Source organism: Castor canadensis, chromosome 1 (genome assembly GCF_047511655.1).
Source record: "Castor canadensis chromosome 1, mCasCan1.hap1v2, whole genome shotgun sequence".
NCBI classification, from domain to species: Eukaryota; Metazoa; Chordata; class Mammalia; order Rodentia; family Castoridae; genus Castor; species Castor canadensis.
The window spans coordinates 173,066,680-173,094,649 of NC_133386.1; the positions used below are offsets into that span (position 1 = coordinate 173,066,680).

The 27,970-nt window shown below is 41.7% G+C and overlaps 1 protein-coding gene across 7 annotated transcripts in view; it reads left to right on the forward strand.

Moving 5' to 3' along the window:
• Prr5l (proline rich 5 like) overlaps positions 1 to 27,970 on the forward strand; it is a 160,786-nt gene that overhangs the window by 36,838 nt on the left and 95,978 nt on the right. Inside the window, exon 1 of one of the 7 annotated variants that reach the window (XM_074044609.1) lies at positions 13,476 to 18,480. The exons of the other annotated variants lie outside the window; for them this stretch is intronic. The gene's annotated coding sequence lies outside the window, so the exon portion shown is untranslated. Of the gene's footprint in view, positions 1 to 13,475; positions 18,481 to 27,970 lie in introns of those variants that run through there. 7 annotated transcript variants of the gene reach the window in all.

Genomic DNA, 27,970 nt, shown 5'->3' on the forward strand with positions numbered 1-27,970 from the left:
TCCTTTTTCTCTAACTAAAAGGCTTATTAGGGCCAATGAATGTCTGACCCAAGAGTTATATTTGTTTGGAGATGGGATGAAGCTGAGAAGATGCTGTTTTGTAGGTGTTGTAGTTATCTGGCTGCCACAAGGGAGAGCACAAGAAACTTACACCTGGAAGAAAGCAGAAAAGCCAAGAGATGGAGAAACTGGACTCCAGAAATGGTATTAGAGTCCCTTGATCAAGTTGTATCCAATTTTTCCCTATTTAAGTCAGGAACTGGCAAACTTTTCCTGTAAAGTGCTAGGTAGTAAGGGCTTTTGGCTTTATAGGCCAACCCATTTCTGTCACAGCTACTTATCTCCATCATTGGAGCACAAAAACCATGGATGATACACAAATAATGGGCATAGCTGTGCTCCAATAAAACTATTTTTAAGGTGGGTGGTGGGCAGGATTTGGTCTGAGATCAAAAGTTTGCAAATCTTTCATCTAAGACGTTAGCTTCCTTTTTATGAGTAAGCCATATTTGACTTGAGTTTTCTAGCACTTCTAACTAAAAAACCCTTTATTGGTAAAGGGCCTGAGGTTGTAGACAATAGAGAAAACAGAAATTTATTATCAAAATAAACCATAGTCCAAATTTACATTCTCAGGAGAGAGTCCAATGGCTGGAGCTCAGGTCACATGCTCAGGGAAGGGGGGCTTCCAGTCCCTCCAAAGCCACCTGCAGAAGAGGAAGAGTTGCTCCAATGGGGAAAATGAGGGGCTACTATCAAGTGAGCAGCCATTCAGCGCAGATCTGCTGCATGAAGACAGGGAGCCTTCCCACATCAGACATTTTCAGCAGACACCTTATACATGTAGCTCATCCAAACAGTGCTGTATGTTAGAAAAAAAACACTAGTGGACAAACCTGTGTTCCAATTTGTTTGTTTGGGTTTTTTTTTTTGGCAGCACTGGGGTTTGAACTCAGGTCCTCACACTTGCTAGGAAGGCACTCTTACCGCTTGAACAGCTCCGACAGCCCTTTTTTTATGATGGGTTTTTTTCTTTTGGGATAGGTTCTCATGAACTATTTGCCTGGGACTTGCTTCAAACTGTGACCCTCCTGATCTTTGCCTCCAGAGTAGCTAAGATTACAGAAATGAGCCACAGGTGCCCAGCTCAGAGCTATGTTTCTGTTGTGCCCCTGCCACCAACCTGTTGTTTTGCCTTGAACAAGATCCCAAATGTCTCTGGACCTTAGTTCTTTAAGTACAAAAAGAAAGTGATGAAGTAGTAATGCTACAGTCCTTTTGAGCGCTGAATTTGGGTGATACCTCCCATCTATCCATCATCTCCTGCCTGCTAATCTCAAAGACTTAATCTCTGTGCCTTGTAATTCAGTTTTTTGCATAACCACCAGTTGTGGGAACCCCTCCACCCCACCCCAACCATGCTACTCAAAGTGTGTACTGATTTCTTCATCTCTTTCAGCCCTACCTTGCAAGGTGGTGTGAGGATCAGAACTGTGCATGCTACCTGCTTAAGACTGGCTCAGAGTGCAGGGCACGGAGTTAGATTCGAGAGATTCAATCTTTGTTGAGCTTCTTCCTCACTGTGCAATCTTGGGTAGATTATTTACATTCTTGACATCTTTGTTTCCTCATCTATAAAATGCAGGTATTTGTAGATTCATGGGATTAAATCAGATGCTGTATATTCTATGCTTCATACAGAGCCTGAAACAGAGACCACTATAAATAGTAACTGCTACAATTGCTTATAATGATTTAACTGATTTATAGAAATAGGCTCCTGTTAGAAAGTTCCTCCTATTTTTTTTTCTTATTCTTATTATGGAATTAAAAAAAATAATTCTTTGGGTTTTGATACAATTGATTACTTTTAGTTATTTCTCTAAAATTATAAGAATAATGTATGCATATTTAAAATTTTTGATTATGTAACCATTGAAGTAGGATGTTTTCATACAAGGATTCTGTAGTAACAGATTTAAGAATGGGCATCTATCGTCCCATATAATTACAAAGACATTTAAGTTTAATACTGACATCAATAATGTCCCTAAAGGTTTTCTTTTCTCTGTTCTCTGCCTTCTGGGAGATCTTTCACAGTAAAACGATCTCAACTCGTGATGGCAAGTTCGTTGTCCATAGATCTAGGGCTACCTGCTTCCTTTTCCACATCCCAGCAGATTTCTCAGAAAAGAAAATTTGTTTCCCAGAAGTCTAGCAAATGTTTTTCCAAGCTTGACTTGCCCAGATTAGATCATGAACCTATTCTTAGAAAAAAAAAAAAAGTGCCCACAGTGAGAACCACTAATGTGCTTAAGTGAATCCAGCCCCACCTCTAACAGCTGGTTGACTTGGTCTTCACCAGGATACAGGAGAGGCATACCCCGAAGGAAGCACTCCATGACAGGGTGGTAATGACAGAGCATCAACTTGGCTTCACCACCTGTGTTTTAATCCTCTGTGTCATTTTTAAGTCCCTGTATGAATTTTCGCAGCCTGCCTCAACAGAGCACCCCAGACTGGATGGATTAAACGACAGAAATTCTTTTCTCACAATTCTGAAGTCTCAAAGTTTGAGACCAAGGTATTTGCAGGGTTGGATTCTTCTGAGGCCTGTGTCCTCAGCTCATAGACAGCTGTCTTCTCCCTGTATCTTCATTCATCCGTGCCTGACTGTGTCCTAATCTCTTGTTATAAGAAAACCAGTGACGGTTGGTTAGGGCCCACCCATATGACCTCATTTAACTTAATTACCTCTTTAAAGTCCTATCTGTGAACACTGAGGTACAGGGGCTTGGGCTTCAATGCAAGAGTTGTGGAGAGACACAGTTTGCTCATGATAGCCCCTCCCCAAGTTACTCCTCAGAATAAGGTCCTCCCTAACTGTATTAGTCAGCTTCATGTTACTAGAACAAGAAAAGAAAAATGTTGATAATTATTAAACATTGGTGATGGTTATAGAGAGGGTTCATAATACTATTCTAATTTTGCATGTTTGAGATTACACATGATGCAAAGTAAAATAAAAAGGCACACATTGCTGCTGCTAGTGTACATTAGGGGAAACTCTATTCATGACTTCCTCTTAGCTTCTGGTGTTGCCAGCAGTCTTTGCTGGTCCTTAGCATGTAGGCTCCACTTAGCTTGTAGCATCAGCTCAGTCTCTGCTTCTGTCCTCACTTGGCATTTTCTTCATATGGGTCATGAGTCTCTTCTTATTATACATGTTTAATAATTATCAACATTTTTCTTTTCTTGTTTAATTAGTACTCACCCACATCAAAATATACAATTATTTTCTTTTCTAATATATTTAAGGTGAAATGCAGATGTTATAGCTCTTGACCCCAAATGTTTAGTGTGTATCTCCAATAGATAAGGACAAACATATATGTACACACACAAAACACCATTATAACTATCATACACAACAATCTGATTCATTTCTAATCAAATCTTCTAATACCCACTTCACAATAAATTTTCCCCCCAAATTTTCCTCCTTTCCTTCCCTTCCCTTTTTCCTCCCTTCCTCCCTTCCTCCTTTTCTCCCTTTTCTTTCTCTCTTTCTCCTTCCTTCCTTCCTTCCTTCTTTTCTTTCTTTCTTTCACAATCTCACTATGTACCCCAGGCTGACCTAAAACTCACCTTCCTGATTGCTGAGATTACAGACATATACCACCACACTGGTGATCAGCCCTGTGATCTTTGTTTTTCCAGTGCTGGGCATCAAACCCTGGGCCTTACACATGCTAGGCAAGTGTTCTACCACTGACCTACATCCCTAGTCCCTCAAAAGTATCTTTAACACTGGTTTTTTGGAATTAAGATTCAACTAACATTGCATTAGATTGATCTACCTTCTGATTTTCTTTTGTCTCTGACATTTCCCCTCTTCCTTCCCTCCACACCTCCTTTTTTCCCAGTTCTACTTGTTTGAATACCCTGGGTCTGGCTCCAGGCTCTTGTCCTATAGAATGCCCCATATTCCTCATTGATTGACAGCACCCCTGTGGTGTCCTTAACATTGGTCCTCCTTCTTGCACTACCCCAAAGCAGGTAGCTGACAAAGGATCCATTAGATTGTTTCATTCAAAGTTGTTAAGCTCTTGAAACGAGTGTTAAAATGTTCCCTGGGAAGGTCATGGCTATTTAAAGAATCTAAACCATTCTTAAGGACCCAATTAAAAGTCAGGGTAAGTGGTTGTTCAAACCGTGTCTAGTTAGGGGCAATAAAAAATAAAGACCTGCTATGACATCTGGGCGGATTCCCACAGAGGTCAATGGGAAATGAAGTATAAAGGTGATATGAAATCTCAAGCCAAAGGGGAGTGGGAAAGATATTTCCCTCCATGTTTACTTCGTGGATTTTCTGTGCCCCTCAGCTGAATCCATTGGACAGAGAAGAATTACTGTAATACAGATAGCAATCAACTTAATACCAACTTTGGGGCAGATGCTGTTTCACTTACCCTCGGGGAGTGGTGGGGGAAAGTGTGGAAAACCTTTTCCTCTACCCTTTATGTTTTGTAATTAGAGGACTGCAAATTAGACTGACAAAAGACAGATTGGCGAGATTTTTTTTTTTTTACGATGAACAACTTTTTATTTTGGGGGGAATTCTTTTTTTAAACTATTTTTTAAATAGTTGCACTGGGTGGGGGCACATTGTGGCATTCACAAGAGTTCTTGCAATATATCAAATATATCATACTTGAAATCACCCCTTCCATCATTCTCCTTTATCTCCACTCCCTCCATTTCTGGAATAGTTTCAACAGGTCTCATTTTTCCATCAACATACATGTGTACACAGTATTTGTATTATATTCACCCTCCTTCACCATTTCCTCACCTCCTCCCCCCCTCACTGATACCCCTCATGTATCTACATGGAGTTTTGTAGAAAAATGCGACCCAAGGAAACGGTTAGAAGCTGAGCCTTACATGCCATCATACTCAGGGAATGAAAGGAGGAGAGGGGCTTAGAGGCTAACAAATGACTTTTAGGGAAGATAAACAGATCCTTTGGAGAACAGATTGGAGATATGATAGCCATAATATTTAGGTGATTTCTTATCCCAGTGTCAACCTCTCATCTCCAGTGATAGGAATCAATCTTCCCTACTTGCAGAATTCCCAGAGAGAGGATTTATGGTTGTTGAATTCCTTTGGGAAGCTCTGTTTCTAAGCAGATAAAGGAGTTCAGGAAAAAAACAAAACAAAACACTCTTCACAGTGGTATATTCTGGATCTCTTCATTTGCTTCATCTAAATTGTCTCTAAAAGTTTTACAGATAAGGAGCCCAGTTACTGACTGCTCCGTATCTTAAGGAGCCAGTCGTCTTGGAAAAGGTCAGACCAGTTACCTAGTTGTGTCTCTTGTTGGGGCAGTGGAATAGGTGTGGGAGTACTGTATTCATCAATGTTAGGCCTTTATATGGTACAAGCAATCAGGCATTTAATGAAGAACATTTCTATGGAAACAAAAGAAAAACAGATTAATGATTGGAGCAAACTATAAACTTATTTTTGGAAGTCTGGAGTGCAGTCAGTGGTGATTTCTGGACATTGGGCACCAAGGATCTTTAGATGATGGAGTGAGGATGGAAATGGTAAAGTCACAGGCATGGTTATTTCCAACCATGGGGGTGGTCCTTTCTGAATGGCCCAAACCATTGTGATAAATCCTTTAAAGTTATATCAAGTTGTCCAACTTCAGTTTATAGGGCTTTGGGAAAAGTACAGTTTTCGCTTTCAGTAATGGAAGGAAAACTGGAAACATTTATTACTGATGGTTGGTATTAAGTTGATTGCTATCTGTATTACAATAATTCTTCTATGTTCAGTGGATCCAGCTGACAAAGAGGCAAAAATAGCCCAGACAATGAATAGAACTAGAATGTGATAGTTTTCCATTCAACATAAAATTTCTTTCTATAATTGCTCCTACTTTGATAAAAGAATCAAAGTAAGATTATTCTTGCTTACAAAATAAGTCAAGCCTCATTTAACTTGGCCTGACCATTGCAGGCCAATGGTCAACTACAACAAAAATGGTAGTTGACTACTAAGTTTTTTTGTTTGTTTGTTTGTTTTTTTACAGTGCTAGGGTTTGAATTCAGGGTCTACACCTTGAGCCACTCCACCAGCCATTTTCTGTGTTGGATTTTTTTGGGATAGGGTCTCAGGAACTATTTGCCCAGGCTGGCTTTGAACTGTGATCCTCCTGATCTTTGCCTCCTGAGTAGCTAGGATTACAGGCGTGAGCCACCAGCACCTGGCTACTAAGCCTTTTTAAAGTTTGCTTCACTGGAACTTTTATAAAGAATCTCAGATTGTACTTTAAAAAGCCTCTTGAGGGTTAGGAAGCCAAGCCCCAAACTGCTGTCAGTATTACCTTGTACCTATAGATTAAGTTGAATTCCTCTTTTCTCAAGGTCCCCAAAATATCCTAAAGTTGGAACCAGATATGGTGGCACATGTCTATAATCCCAGGACTTGGAAGGCCGAGACAGGAGGATTGCAAGATCACAGCCAGCTGGGTCTACGGAGCAAGACCCTATAATGTGACATAATTGGAAACATTGGTTATTACCATTATAAGGAGAACATAGTTATTTGCATATTGAACTTATGCAAATAACTCTATTGCTGTGAAAATAAGAATATTCAAAAGAGTGTCTGAATTCTGGAGTAATCAGGTAGAGAGAAAAAGATGAATGCTTCATTTCTGTTTTACTTAAGTATAATTGACAAAATTGTTCTAAGTTATAAGAAAAAAAGAGAGTTCCTTGGATCCATGAAGTATAACATTGAAGAACCAACAACATTCCAAAGAAAATAACCATAAAAATTAGATTTACTCTTAATCTGTTCATTTAGTTCCACGGAATTAATTCTTGCTCTGCTTGATCTTGGGTTAGCAGTTTTATGAAGCCATCAGCTTCTCTGTCAGTTCTGGAAACCCTCCCTCAGTGTGCATTTTAAAGCTATTTAGGCAATGTCATCAGATGCCTATATTTCTGAGTACCTGTCATCTCCCTTCTGTGGGTTTCTGAAACAGACTCTTTTGTCGAGGATGAATCACTCTGGCCTGTGGCTGATTGTAGGAAGACTTAGAAGAGCATAAGAATAAAATCATAACTATCTGTGAGTGACAACAGGCTTAATGTGCACAGTTAAAGATCTGATGAGAGTTCATTATAATGAAATAGACAAAGGAACTTGGTTGTCTCTGTGACATGTGACATTTAAGACTACTAAAGGAAATTATGATGGATAACATTATACCAGGGCATATACCCAGAAATCAAGAACATTTACAGACTTCTTAGGAACCTTATATAATTTTTGAGGTACTTACATTAGTAACATATATCCTGACCTAAATAGCACAGGGAAGGTTAGGTACCTTCCTACTTGATAGCACGTCTTATGCTTTAGAATATCAAATATACCTCATTCTTAAACATCTCTGCTTTGTCAAAATGAGAGGACAAATCTTTTGAGATTTTCCAGGAGCCCTCTTGATTTCAAAGTCAGTTCAAGGTCAAGGAAACTTGATTTAGATTTGATTTGGGGAAGTTGTCAAAAATGTTAAAATTTTTGAACACTTGATTAAGTAGAAATCTTTCTGAAGAGAAGATTTCGTTCTCTTCAATAATCAAAGACACGAAAATTATTGTGATAGGCACAGAATCTTTATTTCCTAGGTAGATTTCTCGAAAGGTAAATAAAAACTTTCTATAATCTCCCATTATGAACATGCCAATAATCCCCAAATTTTATCTTAAGAAAGAGAACTCCAAACTCTGTCTTGCATTGAAATGCTGCTGATACTAAAACTCATTTTAGAAACTTGTAATAAATCTATTCAATCTTAACCAGCTTGACACATGAATTAAACTGTGAACTAAACTGACAAGAGATTAGCAAAAGAAAAGAGATTTTTATTCACATACATACACAGGAATTCACAGAAAAATGAGACTCAAGAAGGTGGTTAGCATTTAGGGTTTATGAAAGAAGAGTTTTCCAAAGAAACAGTCAGAAGGACATAGATATAGAGGTAGAGATAGAAATAGAGATTGAAATATAGAAATATAATAGATTTATTTGAAGGAATTGGCTTGTGTGATTATGGAAGCTGAGAAGTTCCACAATCTGTTATCTGAAAGCTGGAGGCTCAAAAAAGCCAGTGGTGAAATAGGGGAAGAAAATGGGGAGAAGAGTGCTTATTAGGAAGCAAATGACTTTTAAGAAGGATAAATAGACCCTGAGGAGAATAGATGAAAGATACATGTTTTTATTTTTGATGGTACTGGGATTTGAACTCAGGCGTTATGTGCTTGCTGGACAGGTGTTCTGCCACTTGAGACATTTCTCCAGCCCTTTTTGCTCTGTGTTTTTGGAGATAGGTCTTGCTTTTTGCCCAGACCAGCCTGGACCACAATCCTCCTATTTTAAGCTTTCCACCATAGGTGGAATGACAGGTGTGTGCCACCACACTCAGCTTTTTTCCATTGAGACGGGGGTCTCAAAAACTATTTTGTCCCAGTGGCCTGTGGCTGTGATCCTCTTGATCTCAGCCTCCCAGGTAATTAGGATTACAGGTGTGAGTCACTGGCACCTGGCTCTAGATATAATAGTTTTGTGACACTGTATGTCTAGGTGTTTCCTTAACCTGGTACCATCTCAAGTGACAGCAGTCACTGGCTCTATTGCAAAACTCTGGGGAGAAGGTTTATGGCAGCTGAGTTCTTTTATTGGGGCTCTATTTTGGGGGCACAGATAAGGAGAGTTCAGAAAAGGATTCTTCACAGTGATGAATTCAGGATCTCTGCGCCCTCGTGTTCTGCTCCATGTACCCTTTTACAACAGCCCAGCAAAGGTTTTACAGATAAGAAAACTGAAGTTTGGCAAGACTGAGGAATTTGCACAAGGTCCCAGAGCTAGGAAGTGGGGTGCTGGGCTTCAATTCTAGTCCCACCTGATTGTAGTTTGGCTTCTACAGGGTGATTTCAGCCCTTAGGCTATGTGTACATTGTGTCAATGTGTACATTGATCTGGGTGTGTACAGCCAAGGATCCACCTGACATATCTTCCAGTTTTAATCATGGCAAATAATTTTTTTAAAAAGTATTTCTTTATAAAAACAAGTATGAATAATTTGTGGAGGAGAATACAATACATGTTTATAATAGTCCAAAACAATAAACAACTCAGTTCACAAAAGATGGTATATCTATACAATAGTATATGACTGTAATAAAAAGGAATGATCTTGATAGAGCAACATAGATGAATCTCAAAGTAATTCTGCTGAGCTGGATGTGGTGGCACATGCCTGTAATTCTAACTACTTGGGAGGCAGAGATTGAGAGGATGTGGTTCTCCGCCAGCCAGGGCAAAAGTTAACGAGATTCCACCTCACCAGTTAGCTGGGCGTGTCAGTGCACACTTGTCATCCCAGCTATGGGAGAGGCAGAAATAAAAGGATTGCAGTCCAGGCCAACTCAGGCAAAAGCTGCAAGACCCTAATCAAAAAGTAACTAAAGCAAAAGAGGGCTGGGGGTGTGGCTTACCTGTTAGAGTCCTGCCTAGCAAATCTGAAGCCCTGAGTTCAACACCTAGCACCATCAAAATGTTAATTAAAAATTATGCTGAATGAAAGCAGCCAGACACAAAAGAGCACATACAGTATATATAAAGTTATACAAAGTGAAAAGTATCAACAGAAAGTGTATCAGTGGTGAGAGGGGATGATTGCAAAGAGGCGCGGGAATCTTTTGAGGGTGACAGAAATGTTCTGAACCTTGGTGTGTTGGTTCCCAGAAGGTTTTATGAAAAGCTGTGAGAACACACCAGCCAGCACATTTTAAATAAGTGCAGTTACTTTGTATATAAAAAAGTGTATATAGCTGGGCGTGGTGGTACATGCCTGTAATTCCAGCTCTTGGAAGGCTGAGGCAGGAGGATAGTGAGTTCAAGTTCAGCCTGGACTTCATAGCTAGGCTTGTGCTCTCACTCTCTCCCCCTCTCCCCTTCAAAAAAGGCATACATGAATTTAAAAGTTGAAGGAGTACTTGAGGGCTGGTAAAGCATTCCACAATGTCAGGATCCCAGGATTGTTTTCTCTTGTCACTCCTCCACACATGGCTTCTTCCTTATGGTCCAAGATGGCAGCCCTTAGTTTCTGGGAATGCAGAATGGAGGAAAGCAAAAGGGCTATTATGGCTCTCCTCCTAACAGAGGGCCTTAGAAGCCCCACCCACTTGCACATTCTGCTTGGCCATAATTTAGTCACAAGAGGCATCTAGTTGCAAAGGAGGCTGGGAAATGTAGTATTTGTCCAAATGGTTGGATGGGACAAGAGGATTTTTTTACTGTGGGGGAAAAGATTTTTTTACTGAAGCCCGATTAGCAGATTTAGTTTTTGACACTGTCACTTGTACCGTATTTTCAAGATATGCATCTGACCATATTGTCCACTTTGCTTAAAGCTCTTCTGTGGCTTTCCACTGCTTCAGAATACAGTCTAAAGGCTCCTTGCCACGGTCTCCAAAACCTTACCCAAGTAGCCCAAGATAACATCTTATTTTTTTGCAATGCTGGGGATGGAACCCCAGGGCCTCACAAATGCTAGGCAAGTGCTCTGCCACTGAGCTACATCTCACCTTTGTTCCTTACTCTCATGTATTTTGGAACTCTTGCCAGAACTTACTGCCTTTATCTCCTCTGGCATGCCACCAGTGGATTAATGAGTCTGCTATCTTCTTTGAACTCTTTCATCTCCCTCTTGGCCTGGTTAACTACTCTTTCGGCATTTAGCTCTCTCTGGACTTTCGCATTATGCCCCATCTGCTTTCTGTTTTGCACTCATCTTTCCTATGCAGACCTCCTCATAGTTTTTTGTATTTGTGTGACAGTTGGGTTAATCTCTCTCACACACTAGACTGGCATCTTCTTGTTCACCTTTGTGTTCCAGTGATTAACTCAGTACCTGACAAGGTGGCAGCAGATATGGAAACCTTGTTAAGTGAGTGAGTGAGTGAGTGAGTGAGTGAATGTGCTATAAATAGCACTGTTAATTGAACTGAGGATGTGAGGAGTAATTGTGTAGTTTGCCCAGCCCTGACTGAAACACTTGACTCACTAATGATCTTCTTCAGGTGTCGGTTTTGAAAGATTTCACAGTATTTCATTTGATCATTTGACCTTCACTGTGTTCTTTTAAGTCATCATCTACGCATGGAGCTGAGATCTGTCTATAAATATTGTCTGCTTATGTGCTGGGCTGGATAATGTGAAATGAGTAGAGTTTATGGAAATAAAAAGTTACTGCACAGTTCATTAACTCCCATTTTCCTGTGGGGGAACTGGAATTACTTAGGGTAGGACCAGAATAGGTGTTCAGGGAGAGCAGCCACACTGGGACTTGTTTACGTTGTTCATTTTACTGGAGAGGCCAGGACATGCCACACTGCAAGTTATTCTCACGTGTGTGGCATTTACTTAGGATGCAGGTGCAGCGTGGTCTACTTAAGTGGAAGCGTTGACAGCAAGACCATAGGACATTAATAGACTCAAAAACACCAGGTTCTCCCCAGCGCCACTCATGCTTAGCCAAGGTGACAACCACTTTTTTTTATAAATAATTTCTTCTTCAAAGCTTCCTTGATTTATGAAGCTTTGCCTGGTGATTCCTATTTGTTTTCTTGTAATTTCAAAATGGAAATGTTGCTTCCTGGTCTTTGTGCCTGCGGTACCTCCTGACTGCTGGAATCTGAAATGACTTCCCAAGCTGAGTGCTTCCCACTGTGAGTGGGGTGCGGCTGGTCCTCCACTCACCTACTTGTGCCTCGATTATCCCTCTGATGATTTGAGCAGCTGAAATATCTCCCTACTGACAGCTTACACATTCTGGGTTCCCTGATGATGGAGCCCCTTGTTCAGTGAAACTTTGTTGGCCTCCTAACTCACATTTGGCATTGTGTTCCGGGTTGGGGATTTTATAGTAAATAAGATGCAAGACCTCCCCTCAAAATCTTAATATTTCCTGTGTGGTGTCTGGTTTTAAAATTTGTGCACATCATTGAGTACTGCATGAATTTCTGTTGCTTTATTTAAGTAATTAAATAATTATTCCTCATATTCATAATATTTGTTGAGTAATTACTATGTGCTATGCATTATGTTAGTCTATCATTTTATTTCTTTTGGCAGCTATGAGGCAGGAACCATTATATATCTATATATAGAGACATACAGTTGCTTTTAGGCTAAGAAGGTGACTGGAGAGCAAAGGTGGTTTCATGATTGAAAGATTTTTTTCTGGTGTCATTTAAAATAGCCACCTACATGTGCACTAGGCCTGCTTCCCCAACCTAGTGAGAAGCTTTCCTGGGCTGGGATGCCTTTGTCTCCAGAGTGTCCCCCGTGCTGGGCACTGTCAACTTACACCACTCCACATCTATGTCTCAACTGCCAACCTCTGTCCTCTCCTCCTTTTCTATTGTCAGATCCTACTTCAGACATAATGAAAAAACAATTCCCCACCTCTGTGGCTCCCAGGGCTGCAGAATTCTGATGTCACTGCCACTGCAGTGACGGGATGGAGTAGGTGAGTAGACCCTGTAGACTGGAGCCCCCACTGGATCAGGCCCGTCAGCTATTCCGTTTAGTGCAGCCCAGGGTTTAATGTGTTTACTTCATTGTCAGAACTTACAAATTAGAAGATATTGTGCAAAGTCTGGACTTCGTGCTTCTCCTGAAACACATGAAGGATTTTAGAAACCCTGGGTCTGCATGCCATGGACTCAGGCTGCTAACTTGCGGGGCAGCATGTGCTGACTGGGTTGGTACTGTTTCCTCCTCCCTATTACTCATATACCTGCAGTCATGTTCATTCTCCTTGCTAGCCTGCCACAAATAATGGCAATGTAAAGTGCACATATATTTAACACTATGTGTCAGAACCTGTTCCAAGAGCTATCCCCTTTAGCACCTGTTGCTTTTGGAAGGGTTACCGTTATTCTCCCACTTTACAGATGAGGAAATCGAGGCCCACATTCATAGCAGGAGGGCTGGGACTCTCACCCTGGCATTCTGGCTTCACAGTCTTGTTTTTTGATTTTTTGACTGAGTCTCATTTATTTTGCTTACCATGATTGTCTCCAGTTCCATCCATTTTCCTGCAATTGACATAATTTTGTCCTTCTTTATAAAACTCCCTTGTGGATATATACTACATTTTCTTAATTATCGTATTTGTAAGCAAAAGGATGGAACTGAGATCATCATGCTGAGTGAGAGAAGCCAAACTCAAAAGGTCAAATATGCCATGCTCTCTCACTCATTCGTGGACCCTAGATCCAAAGTGATGATGATAATGATGATGGTGCTGACAATGGGATGTGAATGTAAATAGTGGACTGTGTAGGAGGGTTAGTGGGGGGAGGGAAGGGTAAAGGAAAGGATATGGAGGTGTGAAGAGGATCAAAGTACATTTTATATATACAGAGTTTGCTTTTAAGCACTACACTGTTACCTATCTGTGCAGGTGCTGGAATTCGTGAACTGAGAGGAAAGCAGGGAGGGGTCCTGCCCTTGTGCTCTGTGCTGCTTAAAGTCAACATCCTGAAAATATAAAAGCACAGAGCTGATTTCCTAGAGGAACAGCAGGCCAGTAGGAAAAGGCTATTTTCTCTAATGCTCAAAGCTGAACTTGCACTGAAAGTAGAGCAGTGAAAGGCCCCGGGTGAGTACTTGGCAGTGACTCTGGACCACCTCAGAGCCAGTTGTGGTGGAGAGAGAGCTTCCCCTTATCTCTCTCAGAACCGAGAGAATTAATCAGTTCTATTTGGCCTCCATTCAACTCTCACTTGAAACACTAGCCCATAAACAAGTGCAATCCATCTCTGTCCCTGACTCTCTTAGGAGGAGGCAGGTGGGATGGGGAGGTGACAGGATCTGCAAGGCCAGCTGAGCAAGCATCTTTGTGCTGCTGTCTACAGTGGTCACCAGGCTGCTTGAGCCTCCCCCAACTCCCTCCCCACCACAACACTGGGCTGCAGAGCTCACAGTGTAATAAATGGAACCTGGCATACAGACAGAAATGAATTTGGTTGGCTTCTTTGCCTGGTAGTCTTGGAAAACTAAGCTTTCTTCACATGCATATGCTCAAGTCAGAGTTTCATCTGGAAGCTTCCATCATTCAGAGGCAGAAGGATTATAGCTGGTTTGGAGATCAACCGCAAGCTGAAGATACTCATTGGGCACTTCTGCATGCCAGAAACTGTGGATGTGACAACAGGGGAGCCTATGTTGTAGTTAGGGTGACCGAGGGTTCCACACAGGGTGCTTGAGTGTGAAGAACACAGGCTTAAGCTGGGGCTCTCTGGGGTTAATTGGGACCTGTGGTCACAGTAAGCAGAGTCATTAAAACCATCCACATCCCTGGAGTCTTGGTTCTGCTTCTGGCTGAGTGACAGTGGGCATGTTGACCTCTGAACAGGTTACATTACGGGCAAAATGGGAATGATGATGTTACAGAGTTTTTCCCTCTCAAGAATGTCATGAGAGCTGGGAACTAGTGGCTCATGCCTTTAATCCTAACTACTCAGTAGGCAGAGATCAGGAGGATCACAGTTTGAAGCCAACCTAGACAAAGAGTTTGTGAGACCCCCCCGTCTCAAAAAGACCCATGGCAAAAATGGCTGGTGGAGTGGCTCAAGCAGAAAGAGCACCTGCCTAGCAAAGTGTGAGGCCCTGAGTTCAAAATCCAGTGCTGCAAAAAAGAAAAAAGAAAAAAGAAAAGAAAGGAAGGAAGGAAAGAAGAAAGAAAGAAAGAATTATAGCAGCTCAGGTAGTGGCTGGGATTTGCTGAAAACCCCCTCCCCAAGAGGGATGTGCTTGAGGCCACGTAGCTGTGCTCTGCAGGCCCACCCACTTTCTTTAATCTGAGGAGTCTTTCAGGCTCCACAAGGCATTTATCAGCTCTGGAAAATCAAAGGTCTAATGGAGACTGAGAATGGGGGAGAGAACCAGCAGAGATGAGCCCTAGAAAAGGGCTGCCTGGTGGTGGGAGGAGACAGCAAATAGGAACTTTTTAGGTCTGTGCTGTTGTGACTCCATGACTACCTGCATCTCTGCACATCTTCAGTGAAACAGCCATTGCTCCTGAAGGCCCAGATGAAGGCAGATCTCTGGGAGCATGCAGAAAACTCAGGTGTGTAGGCAGTGAGAGCTCGCTACATGTGACTTTGTGAATGCCTGGTGCTTAGCCTGGTACCGGTTTACAAAGAATCCTCTATAAATGCTAGCTCCTGTTATTGTTAGCATTACCATTCTCTTATTATGTAGACCTATTCTGTCTGTCAACACCAACCTGGAAATACAGAGCTGAGAATGAGTGATGTAGTCAGGAGGGAAAATTCTGCCCCAAGAGAACAAAGAGGAGTATTATACTAGCACCCCATCTCTGGAGAAGCCCGGCAGCCAGCAGAAAAAAGCAGCTTTAGGAAATCCCAGGCGAGCCTCAGGCAGCACTGAGTATGCCAGACTGCCTCAGTAAGGCATGGCTGGTCCTTCGGATCTGTTCCTTGCAGAATGAGAAGAATGACACTTAATCCTGTCATCTGAGCCAAATACTTTGTACTTTAATTTCTCAGATAAGACCTCCCTGAATGGAGAGCTCTCAGAATACCAAACGGGGCCTCTTATGGGATTCCTGAGGGGCATGAGACCTGGAAGAGGTGGTGGAGGGGACCCTCTCCAGACCTAGCAGCCTCAGGGGTACAGCCTGCTCTTTTCTCTCTGGATTCAGATTGGAAACCCTTTACCACCCAGTCTCTCTCCCCCATGGCTACACTTTAGAAAAGCATGGAAAAAATAAATTCATAAAACTCTACTATTTGGTAATGCTGGTACCCGCCCCCATAGTCTCTGTTTAAAAATCTGCATGTGCTTTAAAATACCAGTCATAAGCCAGGGACTGCATACTAGACACTGGCTGGAACTGCTTCAGAATAGACTTGAGAAAGTGTATTACTGGGTTGAAAGAAGGAACAATTTTATGTTTCAATAGAGGTCATGCTTTTGCAAAAGGGATTCTTAAAGCAACTGGCTGCTCATTACTAAGACTCACCATTGAGTTAGAAGGGCTGATGACTTCACATCCAACTGGGCAAAGACCCTAAATGATTCCTTTCAGGGACGGTTGTGACCACTTTCCATGACCTGGCTCAGAATTCCATGTTAATCAGAAATAGGCTCAGAATTGTTTCAAACATTGAAAAAAAGAAGGAAAGAAGGAAGGAAAGAAGAAAGGAAGGAAGGAACGAAGGAAGGAAGGAAGGAAGGAATGAAGGAAGGGAAGTGTAGTTCAAAATCTGTACAAGAGTACATGTGAAAAGTATAAAATTCAAAATATAGAGCTATCTAGAATTTTTACATCAGGTTTAGTAACCACATGGTTTGTTGAGCACTTACCTGTGACAGGGATGATCTTTCTTGCTTTACAGGTGCTATGTAATTACTCTGAAACACTTCAGCACAGACTGTGAGGTATTTATGTCTATCATTTGAGGTCTCACCCCATAGGCAGTTCCCATTCTAACCTGTGGTTAGCTCTCATTTTAACAGAAGAGGGTTATTTCAAAGAGGCCATTTGAAGTGCTTCAGATACCTTAACCTTTGAGAAACATCAAATGTTTTGCTTATTAGCAAACTTAAGGTCAGAAATGGGTTTTCATTGGTGAAATTAGTAGTATGTTGATGAATGCTAGAGAGGAGCTCTCAGTGAGTGATATTCAAGATTTGTAGACTGGCTGAAATATTTGATTATTGATGTCTGCACCCAGTGTGAAAAATAGATAAAAGAGTCAAGACCCCTACTTATCACCTTATGTAGCAATTTGGAGAAGTTCTTAGTTACTGGAAGCTGTCTGTAGAGGACCCCAAACTTCCCTCTGAAATTTGGTGACAATGACCTTGGGGACCCATTCATGCAAGATGGAGGTGGGTCCAAGCAGCTGAAAAGGCACAAACAAGGATTTCACTAAGCCTGCAGTAGAGGCTGTAGAAACCAGGCTATTACTGGGCACTAATAAAAGCTTTGCCAATGTTGGTAGAAGTGGAAGATTTGGTCTAAGACTGGCTTTCAGGTGGTGGGAGAGCAACTGAACTTCACCCATCAAACTTTAGAGTGGCTCCCATCACTTACCAAAAAGAACGTAAGAGTGGTCCATGTGTGATGTACACGACCTTCCTAATAAATGAGATTCGGGCACTGTTACTACCTCCACTTATGAGTGAAGAAGCAAGTCTGGAGAGCTTGAGTCACTTATCCAAGGACTCAGAATCAGGACAGAAATCTAAGCCATGGGATTCCAAACCTTGCTCTCCCACTATGCAGAAATAAGTTTTATGAGTTTTTTCTTGAGTTAAAAAACAGGACATGCTCACAAGAAAATTGGAAATGGTATAAATGTATAACATAGGCTAATTCTGCTATTCAGAGAAATCAAATGATGCTTTGCTGTTTTACTTCTGGACTTACTACATGCATATTTGGTTGAGATTGTACAGTACTTAGGGTACTGAGACTTGCTTATTTAATGTGGTATAAGTACTCCCTTCATAGAATTAAAAAATCTCCATGAGCATAATTTTTAAGGCAAACATGATATTCCATCCCATAATTACATGGTGGCACCTGTTGTTAGACATTTAACTTCATCCTGACTTTTGTCAATAACAACAAGAGAGTCATATCTGAGAGTAATTTCTTGTTTACATTTCTTTTTCTTTCATCAGGGCAGATTTCTGGAAAGGAAATTCTATCCCAAAGGGCAAGAATAGTTTAATAGACATTATGAGGCATTAAATAGACTACAGTGTACTCTGTCTTTGTAAATGACAAAGATGACAATTCTCTTTCAAGACTGAGACTAGAAATAAAAAAATTAAACTATAACAGTTTGATTAAGAATGGACTGACCAGCCATTTATTTATTTACTAGGACTTTTCTAGCCAGTAGGAGAGCTCACGAATACCAATGGACATTCTCCTTGGTCATTAAATTTGGCTTTACTGGAGCATTTTTCTCAAGTTTGCCTTGTTAAAATTTAGCAACCCCAGAGTCATCAAATTTACCGGCAGGAGCCAGCAAGGAAAACCCAGTTTGTGAAAATTTACAGCTTTCAGGAAAGTTCCGGAAGACTGTTCCATATGGCAAAGGGCTAGAGATTGAAGGGTCTTTCCCATGTGGGCTTGCACCCAAGGCTAGGAAAGCAGGTCAGGGTGAGGACAGCAGCAGGAAGGATGGTGTCCACTGGTCGGATTGATGCTGGTGTTCTGTGCCTAGTGGGAGGTGAGCTCGGAAGTGAGTTTATCTTCACAAACAGGATGGCAGGAGGAAGAAGGAGTCACATGACTGCCAGCCTGAGGAAGACCTTTGGAACAGCAGGCACAAGGTCAGTGGCGTAAGACGGGAAATACTAATGAATCACAGAGAAATATGCTGTGTCTTAAACCACTGACAAAGGCCTGGCAAACTGGGATTACACTCTATCTGGAGCTGGATTGGTAACCTAGGGATGGTGTGCCATGGATAGCATTTTCAGAGCACCTGTGCACATTCTGAATTTATGCACAATTCATACAGAAAAACAGACATGCTTTTTTTCTGAGGGAGAAGCTCTATAGTTTCATTGATAGTGGAATCATTCAGTAAATGGTACTTCATTTATATTACAAAATGTTAGATAGTTCTTTAAAGAATGTAAGATCTGTAAGCCATCACCTAAAAGCATGTCAATGACATTTTCTTAAGTGAATCCTCAGTTGAAGTGTACTGCACAGCCCAGGGAGAGACAAATACTTTCTGAAAATGGCCAAATCATTCATATTTTAGGCTTTGTGTGCCACCTAGCTTTTGCCATAACTACTCATGTCTGTGATTCTGGTAGAAAAGCAGCTCTAGACATGTACAAAATAGATGTAGTTGTGTTCCAATAAAACTTCATTTACAAAATCAGACCACAGGTTACACTTAGTCTGCAGGCCAGAGTTTGTGATACTTTGCATAGATTACAATATTTTTGAAAAGAACCTTTGTATACTGGGTAGTTTGTTAGGATAGACTTCAAAATGTTAATACTGGTTACCTTGGGGAGAATGAAGGAGGGATGGGAATGGGGTGATTATTCATTTGCTCTTTACTCGTTTCTGCTTTCTTTGATTTGAAATGGAACACATGTATTGCTTTTGTAATTTCTTCTTCAAATTCCTAAAATGATGTAGTTAAGCATTGGGAATTCCCAGCTGTATAGAAATGCCTTTGCCTGTGGAGTGGAAAAGTTTTTTACTTGATTTAAGGGGGTTTTGGTTGACCACAAGCTCCAGAGAAAATGACTGTTGCTAAAAGCCTGTCCCAATTTGAGATGACAGTAATGAAAGTATGATTTTCTGATTAACAGGAGAGACGGTCTCACTGTTTTGTTTTTGTGTTTGTTTGTGTTTGCACCAGTCAAGTCACAAAAGAGAATTGCTTTCTTTTGGTTTTGGGTACTGGATTATAAAGCAGACAAGGACAAAGTAGATGATTGTTGAAGACAGAGGTTGGGAAGGCAAAGTGTGAGGAAGTTCGGCCGAGAGGAATAGAACACACACTCAACCTGAAGAGGACAGGGCGGCGTGGGGGTGCATGAGCTGCCATCACCTTCTGCACAGGAGAAAAGGGTTCAGGCTGCACCCTGAACCCTACTGTTCTGTACCTACTGCCACGTAGCCACTAGGATGAAACTTATACATGGCCCTTCTTCTAAAAATATTCCAGAAGAGCTGGTTGCTGCAGGATTCAGGAGTTGAAAAAAAAATTCCCATGGTGGTTCAGATCCTGAGCTTTGGGGAAAACTGCTGAATTTGCAGCCTTGGGAAACATTTCTGAATCTCCATGCTTCCATTTTTCTCTGCAAGAGATGATGGTGATGATAACACGATGGTGGTGATAATAATAATGACTGGAGATGTAACTCCATGGTGGAGTGCTTGCCTCGCATGCTCAAAGCCCTAAGTTTGATTATAAGCACTGTACAAAGCAAAAATAAATGTCTATTTCATTGGATTATTACAAGAACCAAATGAGTCAATACACAGTATTTTTCATAACGGCTGATGTAGTAAATAAGTGCTTCAGAAATGGTAACAGCTTGTTGTTGGTGTGGTTTTTATTATTAGTTTAGTTTATTATATTTATTATATAGTTTATTATATTTATTATAGTTTGTAACTGTAACAGTCACCTTCCTCTTTCAGTAGACTCCTCCACCTGTGTTGGATAGGTCTGTCCTTTTATCCTCCCAACATCTTGCCTCGAGGTGTTTGACAAAACCAACCCGATGGTGTGGCTGCATGGCTTTTTCTAAGCTCAGTTTGCTCATTTATAAGACAGACTTCCTCAATCTGTTGTTCCTATCTAATGAGGTAGAGGGTACATGGTAAACTCCATGGGTATGTGCCTGGAGAGCAAAATGCAGGCTACAAATTGCAGTGGCACAAAGCCCACAGCCTGGCGTTCTGTCCTTCAACTTTTTGCATGTCTAAATCTTGCTTCTCCTCCATCCGACTTGGGTCCTGCCCCTTCTGATCACATGGATGCCTCTTCCTGGAACTTCGGGGCACTTGCGTCTGCCTTGTCCATTTGGACTGGTAATTTTGTGGTACAGCTCTGCTTCATAAGTGATTTTATATGTATGCATCCTAGCCAAGACTGACAGTAAGGTCTTAGAGAGTTAGGATTTTTGTCTTACATATTTTCATGTGAATTACTAATTAAAACCTGATGGTGGCTGCCAAATTCAAGGAGAGTCTTATGTTTCAGACGTAGTGCTATATGTCTACACATAGAATTAATATTTTAAGCCAGGAATTATGGCAAACACCTGTAATTCTAACGCTGGGGGGACTAAGGCAAGAGGATCATAAGTTCAATACTAGCCTGGGCTACATAGTGAGACACATCTCAGAAAAAATGAGTATATACCACAACACGCCTATAAGGTAGATATAATATTGCCCCTTCACTGGTGAGCAGTGGGGTTCAGGAAAGTAACGAAGTAGCTCAAAATCACCAAAGTATGTTAAGAGCCTATTCTTTTCTGTTCCGTCTGTGCTAAGCAGACACAAGCTACATTCAGGGTAAAAGTGAAGTAAAATACTTGTAGTACCTCTGATGAATTGGAGATTTAAAAAAATGGTTATTTCTACATGCAACTTAAGTTAAAGTTTAAAAAAAAATCTGCCTGAGCTTGCCCCTTCCTGTCATCTGTTTACCAAACTCACCTGGAACCCAACCAGGGCCAGTGAGGGAGGGGAAGCAGAGGCCGGAACTGGACCCCGGTTTCCTGTGGGGAAATCCAGGGCCTGGTGTCCTGCTTCCTTCTGGTCGATTGTTCATGGGAAGGAAGGCAAGGGGCCTTCTGTTCTTTCTTGGGAACCCCAAGGTATCCTCTGTTTCAGAAGTAGGAGCAATGAGCCTCAGCCCAGCAGGGTGGAGGCAGGTCTGCCCCTTCTACAGGGCTAAGAGCGATGGCGTGTGTCTGTGAGGTTTCCTTTTTCTCCTGCTCTGAGGCAAGGACACACAGCTTTAGTTCACTTCATTCTAATTTTTTTTTTTAACTCATCATTGTTTGACTCCTGTTCTTCACAGGGCATCTTTGGGTGATTCAGATGTAACTGGAGCACTTGCAATGCCCATAGGTTTCTGAGCTCACGCCTTTAATAACTAGAAAAAAGTTTTTTTTGTGATACTAAGGTTGGAACTGAAGACCTCATGCTTGCTAGGCAGGCACTCTAACACTTGATCCATAATACCAGCCCTTTTTCGTGCTGGGTATTTTCAAGATAGGGTCCTGCGAACTATTTGCCCAGGGCTGTCCTCGAACCACATTCTCCTGATCTCTGCTTCCTGAGTAGCTAGGATTACAGGCATGAGCTACTGACACCTGGCTAGAAAGACCCATCCTCACAGAGGATTTGGCAAGGGAGGAACAGCACCATCCCCATTCTGAACTCCTGTGGGGGCCTCTCTCCATCACCCCCTAGGGGCTCTCTGTACCACCTTGCTCCCAGGGTAAAGGTGTAAATATAATTCTCTTTCAATTCTACTTCCCAGATTTTTCTGGGCAACAGAATTGCATTGCAGAGCCAGCACACTCACTTGTGGTTAAAAGCATACACCTTCAAATCTCCCTGCCTAAGTCCCCGCTGTGTCACTTACAAGCCGTATGATGTCATTAGGCCTCTCTCTGTGCCTCAGTGTCCTCCTATGTAAAAGGCATACAATAAACAGTACTTATCAATAGGGCTGTTTCGGGGATTAAATAATGTCATATTTGCAGGGAGTCATGTACCATACTTGGCACAAAATAAGCATTAGATGATCAGTTATCAACAACAGCACAGCTTTTAGATATCCCTGCCTTTGACCTGACTGGCTTCTGTGTTGCTGGGGCCTGTGACTACCCTTACCCTGAAGAGAAATGTCTTTCATTCTCATTTCTCTTGTGATTCTGGTGGCTTAAGATAAAAGGAGAAAAATGGAAGGCTTTTATCTTCCTTTATTCTTGCTTTCTCATTCCAGTCTGAACCTGAGAACCCCTCATACCTAACGGCTTTACACCACATTTTTCCAAGTAAAATCAGTGCCTCCTCCCCAGCCTTTCCACAATTACAACAATTGTTAGTACTCCCAAATGCCCACATAATGCAGCCTTGGCTGTGACCAGTTGTGTTTTTGTTGTTGTTGTTTGTTTTATTTTGGTTTTTGGTTTTTTGAGACAGGGTTTTGCTATGTAGCTCAAGCTGACCTCAAACTCACCATCCTCCTGCCTCAGCCTCCTGAGTGCTAGGATTACAGACATGTTCCACCATGCCTAGCTCCAGTTATTTTTAATAATAGTCTTTGACTTCCTGAGTCACAGCCACAACCTTCAAAGAACTTACAGCAGAAAGGGAGAGAGAGAGAGCATGCCCACAAACAGGTCTTTAAGCAGGTAAGTGCTGTATCCAAATTGATGAATGTTTGTTAAAATGGAACGTGAAAACCCTCAATTGACTTACTTTTGTGAGGGGAGATAGGCCATTAAGCTGTCAAACTTGAACTGCAGGATTGTACGTCCAACCACCGGTCAGGAAACATACTGAAGCACACAGACAGACAGACCTCTTCATAGTCACCCAGGTGCACATTGTCTCCAGCCTCCTCCTTCTGTAGTTTTCTCCACCTCAGTAATTATGCCTTCATTCTTCAAGCTGTGTAGGCCAAACATCTTGGCTGCTTCTCTTAGTCTTCCAGCCCAAACCCAGTGCCTGAGGAGAGCATGTTTTCTTTCACAAGGGACCGGGAGACCTGCAGCGTCTCACCACTTCCACCCTGATCATCCTGTTCCATGCTGCCATCATTCTTATCTGTAGTTGCAGTGCTTCTCCAGGGGTGTCCCTGACTCTATTCTTGCCCCTTAAAATCCACTGTCAACATGGCAGCCCAAGGAATCATGGCACTGCTCAAACCCCTCCAGCAGCCTGTTTCACAAAGCCAAAGCCCCTTGCTATCCTCAAGCCTCCTTGGACCTGACTGCCTTCCCTTCTCCAACCTCATCTCATGTATTGCCTTCTTCGCTCCCTCCCTGTTCTGTGGTCCAGCAAGGGCTCCTGACCTCCGGCCTTTTGACTTGTTCTCTTTCCACCTGAAATGCTCTTCCCTTGGACCCAGTTTTGTTCAAGTCTTCATGCAAATGTTGCCTTTTCAGTGAGGCATACTGGAAACAGTCAAATTACAAAATCCCTCCCTTCATACACAAACTCCCCACCTACCTTACCCTGCTTTCTTCTTCTCCATAGTACCGATTACCCTCCGACTTACATATAATTAACTTATTTAGTTTCTAGTTTGTTTTCCCCACAGAATCCAGACTCCACAAGGGCTGGGAGTTTTGTCTATTTTGTTCACTGCTGTATCCCTTTGGCTAAAACTGGGTCTGGTGCACAGTAGGCACTCAGCAAATATTTGCTGAAGAAATGAATGCATTCCTTGGTCAGGCAGAAGTGGAAAGGGCCACTGAAAACTGTCTGAAGATGAAAGATGTCTTCATCAATGTTAACAGAGGCTGGGTGCTAGGAATTGGGATGGTCTTAATTTGCCGATGTTTTTAAAAGTTTCTGTTGTTTTACTTTTCTGAATTTTATAATGATCATTTTTTTACAAGCATAGAAGTATTATAAAAACATAGCAGAAAATGAGGCAGAAGGTGAGAAGTATGTACACTCGTATGTTGGCTCTATAAAGTGCTCTCTTCCTCCTCCTCCTTCTTCAATAAAAACAACACTTTAAAGGAGATACTTCGTAAGAGAAAATCTGTATTTCAGGTTTTCTGTTGAGAGGTGGCAGGTGGGTCTCCATATCGCATATTGCCTCACCTGCCCTCCTGCCTTCCTGACACTCTTAACATTGGCCTACATCTGGATTGCTTTTGGCAAGGAAGAAGGCCTTGAGGCATAGGCTCCCGGTGTTGCCTAGCTTGCCTTGAATGTACGATCCTCTGGCTTTTGCCTCCCAAGTATTGGGATTACAGCCACCATGTCCAGTTCATTATATTAGAATATAAATTCTAATTGAGTTATAGTCTTATAATTTTATAACTCAGTTAGAAGAGTTAATTGAGCTAAACTTCTAGGAATTACATTTCCTCTCATTAAAGCTGACTTTTTAAGTCGAAATAAAAATACAGAAAAATCCACAAATCATAAGTATATACAGATCACTGGATTATGGTGAAATGTCCTACTGCTATAAACCTCCACCCAGGTCAACAAAGAGAACCATATCCATACCCCAAAAGTCCCCATCATGCCTCTTCCAATCTGACCCCATCTCTCCTTCCCAAAGGTGGCACCAGTATCCTTCTAACAGCATATATTTAGTATTACTGTTTTGAACTTTATATAAATGGACTCAAAAACTATAATATTATCTGTGTGGCTTCTTTTATTCAACATTATGTTTGTGAAATTTAAGGGCTAGGTAGGATTTTATACAAAATGTACAGGGAAGGACATACCAAGGTCAGCAAAGAGTATGAACAAAAGCCTAGGAAAAGAACATGGTGTGATTGTGTAGGGCACCTCTAGTTTGGTGGCTGGTATGTGCTACATGAGAGGAAGAAGGTAGGAGCAAGGAAGGATAAATGGGCACCATATTGGACAGATCAAAGGCCATGTGGAATTCTGGACTTGATTTCCTAGGAAATGGATATAGGAGTGTCTCTCAAAGGCTCATAGGCTAAGGGTATATGGTTGATGGACCTCATATGCTTATATGACATAGAACAAAGAAACCTCTTGTGATTGCTGTAAGTGTGATGGGGAGGGGATTGAGGAGGAGAGACAAGGAGCAAAGTAACTAATATACAATGTAAATCAAAGTGGAAATGTCACTCATATAACTGATATACAAAGAAAAAAAGTCCCATATCTTAATAAACATTTGGTCTCCAGGGTGGCACTATTGAGAGGTATTGTGAACCTTTAGGAAGTAGAGCCTAGTGGCAGGCCCTTTGGTCATTGGGAGATGACCCTAAAGGAGATAGGTCTATCCATCTTGAACTGGAGCTTTGAACTATATAAACCTTTCCTTCTATAAGTTAATTATGTTAATAATATTATGCTAACAATAATTACATTAATTAATTATAGTGATAGAAAGTTAGCTAATATAATATAGAAGGATTTTGAGTAGAATTAATATGTGATCAAAACTGTAGTTTAGCTGGGCACTGGTGGCTCATGCTTATAATCCTATCTACTCAGGAGGCAGAGATCAGGAGGATCACAGTTCGAATCCAGCCTGGGCAAATAGTTCGAGAGACCCTATCTTGAAAAAAATCCATCATAAAGAAGGGCTGGTGGAGTGACTCAAGTGGTAAGAGTGTCTGCCTTAGCAAGCGTGAGGCCCTGAGTTTAAACCTAGTGCTGCAAAAGAAAAAAATTCTATTTTAGACAATATTTAGTGTTAAGTACAAGAATAATTTTATCTCATGGTAGGGATTACTATTTCTAAGTCTGGGAATTTGGAAAATATTTAATTTGGATGAGCAAAATAAGAGCCTTTGCCAAGGTCCTCTTGGCCTATGTGATGCATGAACACATTGTCAGTACACAAATGTACGGATTTTTTTTCCCCTAAAATCTGTGGGCTGTTAGTCCCAGGATTTACAGGCACTTCTATCTAGTTGCTAAGTGAGGAGGCTCCTACCCCAGGGTCAGTATTGCTCTCTGAGCTGCCGGGAAGGGCAGTGGGAACTTGTCAGCGGAAAATGGGAGCCAGCACTAGAATGTGAGCAAAGAAGGGGCAGTGCTGCCGACTGCAGAGAAGCGTCCATGGAGAAGCGTTTCAGAGCATGAGCAGCTGTCCAAGGGCTGTGGAGAGAGCAGCAGGAGGACAGAAAGCAGACCTTAGGTCATACTCAGGGCTGTGAGAATCCAGGCCAAGCCCTTGAATCTCTCAAGGATTAGCCCTGGGGAAAAGGAGGTTAGTTTGGAATTTTTTGCTATAATCCAGACAATGACAAGGGCCTGGGCAGAGAAAGAGAGAGGGAGAGAGAGAAGCAATATCTTTGAGTGAAAGGGCAATTGAAAGATTTTTGAAAGGAAAGAGAAAGCTTGGCTTGGGATCAGATATGACACAAAAGAAAGGTTTACAAAGTTCAAGTTTCAGAATTTGTTAAAACTGGAGAGTTTCAGAGCTAGAAGAACTTTTCACAAATGACAAATTATGTCCAGGGAGGGTAAACAACATGCTTGCAGAGGAATCCCATTTGGGGACCTGGTTTCAGGGTAGGAAGTTTGGTTGTTGAATCTCTGTTCCTTCTATTCAGCTAAGAGGATGATGCTGACCCTGGGCTATCGTGTTTGGCACTTAGGGAAACAGTGGGGCTTATTCATCCCTGGCTTACTTCAGCCACCATGATACCAATTTTAGGAAGGAAAGAAACCCTTCTATGAGCTTTCTCACCCTCAACACCATCAACATTTTGGGCCAGATAATTCCTTGTTGTAGGCAACTCTCACATGCATCCTTGCCACTAAGTGCTATTAGAATTCTCTCCCCTGTCCCTGCCCCTACAATTGTGACATTAAAAAACATTTCTAGATACTGCCAAATGTCCCTGATAGGATGGTGGGGGCGGGTGTGGGGAGGGGAGGGTAGAAATTGCCCAGGTTGAAAAACTGTCTATTACAGTATGCTTGCAAATGAGCTCCAGCATTGAACTGGTCAAAGAGAACTCTAAAATGGTAAAGATTTAATTGTAAGGATATCATCTCACTTGTTAAGCATTAAATGATTATATTTTTACAAATGATCTTGCATTATTTGGCTTTTTGTCAGTGGGTTCAAGTAGCTGAGATAAAACTTAGGAGAGGAAAGGTTTATTTTGGCTCATTATTTCAGGGATTTCAGTTCATGGTCACTTGGTTCCATTGCTTCTGGGCAGAATGTCACAGAGGACAGACATGGTGGAAGAAAGCTACTCATCTCATTGTAGCCAGCAAACAGGGAGAACTGGGAAAGGGCCAGGGACAAGACATATCCTTCAAAGGCACACCCAGTGACCTACTTCCTCCAACCAGGCCCCACCTCCTACTTCCCACCATCTCCCAATAATGCCATTGAATTATGAATCCATCAGTGGATTAATCCATTGATTAGAGCATAGCCCTCAGAATCTGATCACCTCTCAATGACTGGATCCATCAACTGGGGACCAACACTTTAACACATGAGCCTTTTGAGGGACACCTCATACACATAATAAGTGTATGAAAGAAGATGTGTCCGTTGATTCAACTAATATGTGTTGTTTCTGTACCACATGCCAGGAGCTGTGGTACCAGAAATATAGTCAA